Genomic DNA, 5,810 nt, shown 5'->3' with positions numbered 1-5,810 from the left:
AGAATGATAACTCAAGACAGGACATATGCAAAGATAATTAAAATATTAAATATGATCTAAAAGACTACTGGTTATAATCATTGTGCCATAATACAAGCAATTTCATGAAATTCACCACGTTCTCACAAACAGCATGAAGCCTCCCCACAAGCTCAGTCATTTAATTTACAGTAATCGATGCTGGTTTTTGTGTGTCAGCATGCACTATCACAGAGAGCTCAAAATCCAATCTACAGGGATTTTTAGTTTCCTTCAAAATGTATCTCAAGCATCTTTTAAAATGCGAGTTACTGACAGGCTGTATCCTTAAAGAAAATGAGTTCTAGAAGTATGAGACAGCTAGCCAGCAATGCCTTGAGTGGTTTAAAGTGTCTATTCACAGAGTTGTGTGACCTTGGTCACCAACTAATATTGTAATGTTTTCATGACTCCAAAAGGAAAGCTCATTCCCATTAGTGGACTCACTCCACCTCCCCAATTTCTTTTTAAAAACAGAAAAGCAACTTCATATATTTATCTAGGAATTTGTACATAATCATATCACAACTTGATTCTTTCTCCTCTTGTGCTCTCCTTCTCCCCAGTCTCCCTCCATCTTGAGATGCCTTTCCCAACTCCACAAACATCTCCCAGTTTCTTGTCACCTATCTCTTGTTTTGCCCTTTGTTATATTTTTCACACATTATAAAAACCATGCTATATTTAGTCTTTGGTGTTTGATTTACTTTACTTAGCATTATGGACACTATAGTAGACACTGTCTTTCATACAGATCCAAAACGTACCTCAACTCTTTAGGATTGAAGTTCATTTTTTCTGTAAAGAATGTTTTCCTAATGAGAGCTCTCCCCAGGGAATGCATTCGTTAGCATTGGGACAGGAACATAATTGATTTGTAGATGATAGTTTTTATTTTCTGAAACCTTGGAGATTCCAGTTTCCTTCATTCCAGTGTTTGCATGGGGAAAGAGAATGAATTATATTTTGTTTCAGTATTTTGTTTTTTGCATCTGTACTCAGAAAGGCAGTTCTTCCAGGTGAAGGAATTCTTGACTGTAAGTTGCTGGATGTTCCTTCCAGTCTCCTCCTTGAACTCAGACATGGTTCAGAGAAGTCAACTGTTTTTCTTTTCCCGTTGACCTGAGAAATAATGTGGTAATTCACTAACATTCTTGGTTTAATTTTTGAAACCACTCTTTCTTATTTTTCACAAAATAAATGCTCCAACTTTCAAGATCATATAAATATCTTTCTAAACTTATAGAGAGACATTTTTGAGGTAAAAGATTTCAAGTCCTATGTACAGTGCAATATCCCTTTCTACTTGAAAAAAAAGGAGTTTAGATTAGCCAAGGGAATGTTGGTACAGATTATCTTGGGCAGCCGCCAGCTGGGTTCCAGAAGTTGCAGGCTTCTTAAAAACGCGATTTTTCACACCAGGGAAACGATTCGGTATTTACACATGTGTGACTTATTTATTTCACTTAGGAGCATATCCTCAATATGTATCCATTTTCCTATGAATGAATCTAATTTCTCATTCTTTATGGCTGAAAAACTGTAATAGTACAGAAAATCCTAATGATATAATTGACAATGTGAAATAGGAAGAAAAGGTCTAAAGGTGTAGGGAAAGTGGGAAGGGTAGGGAAAGGTAATAAGGGAAAAGAAAAAAATATGAGAAAATGAAAATGAAGTGTTTGTAGAGGGAGAGGGGAGGAAGGGGTGAAGGGAGGGCAGGGACAAGGTGAAAAAGTGAGAACCAAAACCTGTCATGTAAAGGTACAAGATCCCAATCATGAATGTAACTGTACTGTATACCTAAAATGTACCAGTAAACTCAATGAGAGGAAAAAAACCAAAACAACAAAAAACCAAAAAACACAATTTTTAATTATGATTTTCCTTGTCTCCTGTCTGCCTATCTTTATTTCTTCTACCTCAAAATGACTAGACCTTTCCCAAGGTGTTTTGAAATTAATTCTGGAATGAAAAGTGTTTTTAAAATGTATCTGATCAGAGTGACTTAGAGGGTTGCACATAAATTTCTAATAACAGAAGGTGAAAACTGATGAAGGAATGAGCTCTGTTTCTCTTTACTATTAATCAGCAGCATACAATCAAGAGGCTGCATAAGGAGCAATAGGGGCAGGTTTAATAGGGAGACCCCAGGGCCTCTCAGGTTGCTTCATTGGGATTCAGGCAGCAAGACTTGTGACCTGAAGAGGCAGAAGAGACTTCAGAGGGAAACCTGGGCCCATTAGCACGAGAAAGCAAGTCTTTAAGTCAAGGAAAGAAATTATACAGAATAAAAATAAGAATCCTAAATCCACCAGGCAATTTGTAACATGCAGAACTTTAAGAAATTGGTGAAATAACCAGGTGGTGAAAGGAAAGAAAGAAAGAGAGAGAGAGAGAGAGAGAGAGAAAAGAAAAGTTAAATTGATGTTGTGATCCCAGAACACAAGTGGCTTGTGCTGTGCTCTTTTATTAAAATATACGGTGTGAAATTAGGTCAGGGAAAGCCAACCCAAGAAGTTGGCATTTAAGTACCCTGGGGCAAAAATTCAGATGTGTTAAGGGTGAAGTTGGATCAAGGAAACAAAGATTAGGTAGAGACTACTATAATTTTACTATGTTTGACTGAATCCGAGGAGAAAGGCTCATAGCTATTCAGTGGCTTCACTTTCATAAATGCAGTCTTCAATATCTATCACACTGCCTGGTTTTACTACACTGCCTGAAATACACTAGCCACTTTTTACACAACAATTCAACCCAAGATATGGTGTGGGTATATCTAATGCAGAAGTCGCAATTCATCAACAGCTTTTTAAAAAGTGGATCAAAACAAGGCAAGGCTTAGCTGGGCCCTTTGTTAGGTTCTTATGAGGTGACAAACAAGGTATCAATGGGCCACCTTCCCTACCAAGCACATGTGGCTGCAGATAGAATTCTGCTCCTTGCAGCTGTAAGACTGAGGCCTGCTGTTTGCCTGCAAAGGGATTCCAAAGACTATTCCATCACTGGGCTGACTATCTCTTTATGTCCATCAGGTAGGAATTCTGATTTATTTATTTACTTATGTATTTGCTATCCTGGCAATTGAACTCAGGTAGCACAAGGTCACGTTACCAGCCTTTTTTTGTTTGTTTGTTTGTTTGTTTGTTTTTTTGAGTCAGAGTTTCAGTTAGTTACCCATCTTGGCCTTAAACTTCCTTCTGCCTCAGCCTCTTGAACAATTGGAATTACAGGTGTGTGCTACTTTGCCTGGCAGAAACCTCTCTTTTAAGGTTTGCGCCTGATTAAGTCAAGCCCATCAAGGATAATTTTTCTCCCTTTCCATTGACTTAAACTGATTTTGGACCTTAGCTACATCTGCAAAACAGCCTTTACCTTTTCTTATTCTCATCATAGCACCTTAAAATTCAGCCTGGAGCCAGGCATTTAGTTCAGTGGTTCTGCCACCTGCCTTGCAAGCTCAAGGACCCAAGTTCGATCCCCAGTACCAAAAAATAAAAAATAAATAAAGTTTAGCCTGAATCATGGAAAAAGTTAGTTGTTCAAAGATCCTCTCTGATGTCAATTTGTAGCAAATGCTGTAATATAATTATCATATCTAAACATTTTTATATTTAAATTGTGATATCACGAGCATAAAATATTTGTAAATTATATCAATGTATCACGGAATCATTAAATCATAGAAAATTACAGAAATTAAATATGCTGTTCCTGTTCCCCTTATCTACCTTCATCTACAGACATAATTTGTTCACTGTAAGAAAATGCCCAAATATTTTTTAGAAATATAAACATTCAGCATCAAACAGAAATATTTGCAAATGCTAGAAACAAGGGATTAATTGAGTTGTGTTTGTAATAGAGACTCAAACAAAATCAGGCCAACTAAAAATTTTTGCTCACATCCCAATCTCTTTTTGTAGATTAGAAGAGAATACGATGACTATGGCATCATTCAGGTCACCGACACTCATCCACTTTTCAGCAGATACTACATTTTGATCTGTGAAAATGCCAGGTTAGCTCTTTTTTTTTTTTTTTTTTCTGAAGTGGTCACATATTTCATAGAATACATTTCCTACAATATTTTTCAGCCTTTGTTGGGTACCTTGTTTCTCTGTGGAGTGAGAGAGATAATTTACCGCAGTTTCTACATTCTCTTTAATGGAGTGAGAGAGATAATTTACCGCAGTTTCTACATTCTCTTTAAATTTTCTATATTTTTCAGCCTGCAAAGAATGAGCATTTAGCAAATAAAAGTATGTCAGTGGGAAAGTGTGCAGGGATTGTTCTCTGCTGGGAGGATTAAATAAATGTGAAGTTCCAAGCAAGCTGAGGCAGTGAACTGTAAAAGACTAAGAGAATGTGAAGGCAAAAAGATCTATCTTCTGTCACCCACCAAAGGTGTTGCCAGTGTGACATTCGGAAGGTAGCAGTGAGGTTACATTTCCTTTTCTCAGCCTTCCCAGGGCTGCGAGTGGGGGCCTTCTCTACCAGCTCCTTCCGACAAACCAGAGCTTCAGCTGGGAGCTGCAGAAGGGCATAACCCAAGAGCTTGGCCACTGCTGCTGGAGGCTCATTATACCCTGCTATACCGGCCTGGAAGGTTTTTTTATTGAGCTAAGGAGAGAATATTTATAGAAGTGTTTTGCAAACAATATATAAATCTAAGTTATATATATCATCCTCAGGAAGTACCTGCATACGTATGAATCTGTGATATGAATCTGTGATTTAGATTCTGACCATATAAAGAGATACTGACAGAATCTAATTATTTTTGTTCACAGAAAGTTGAGTTTTTTTTAACTGTTGCCTGATCATAATTCTATGTGCTTGCACATACAATAGTTTGAAACTTTTATAATACAATAAAATGAAATTGGATTTCTTTCACATCCCCTAACTGACCTAAGCTCTTTAATTGGTTAACAACTCATTCATTTTTCAGGATTACCATGTGACATAGCTATCATTATTTTCATCGACAAATGAGAAAATGAAATGCCAGAAGCTTTCACTGACTTTAAAAGTCATATTCTTGACTTAAACATGAGCAGAAAATATCAAAATAAGGTTGCACACCTTCAGATTTATGACAGTTTAAACCCCAAACTGATAAGGTTGAGAGATGTATAAGACTTTAATTGACAGGTAGATGCTACTGTCTCATTAGCAGAGGGGTAAATGAAAGATCAGAAGTTTTAAAATTTGACCAAGTAGAAGATGAAAATCAAGATCTAACTCCAGCTAGGCTTGAGCTAAAACTTGGAATATATATTTCCATTCATTTATTTTATTCAAAGATACTTGCCCAGAATTTACCGAGACATAGAATTTCTGAGGAAATGGTCATAGCCACTGCTGTTGTGGAGCTTACAGTAGGGGGAAAACAAGCTGGTCTAGCAACCAAATAAGTAAATGTAATTGACTTGTCACTCATGCTTGAGCAGCCCATCTCCCTAGTGGAGTCCTTGCCATCTTCATCCACAGTGTGCCTCCTCCTCACAAATGTCTCTATCAGATTGCTCTAATTTAGTTCCTTGATGGCACTTATTTGTTTGTTGACTTGTGTTTCCTTTATTTGTGACACGTATCCCCTTAACATAGAAGGCCCTGAGCACAGGGTTCTTACCTAATTGACTATTGGTCCCCAGTGCCTATAATCATGCATGCGTGTCCCATACTTAAATTATTCATTAAATATTTGTTGAAGAAGCCAAGGCAGCAGCTTTCAAGGGAAGTACAAGCGGAAAGATATGACAATATATTTCACCCGCTATGAG

This window comes from Fukomys damarensis, unplaced genomic scaffold, assembly GCF_012274545.1.
Source record: "Fukomys damarensis isolate Sample0158 unplaced genomic scaffold, DMR_v1.0_HiC HiC_scaffold_32, whole genome shotgun sequence".
Lineage (NCBI taxonomy): Eukaryota > Metazoa > Chordata > Mammalia > Rodentia > Bathyergidae > Fukomys > Fukomys damarensis.
Note: the sequence above shows the minus strand (reverse complement) of the source record.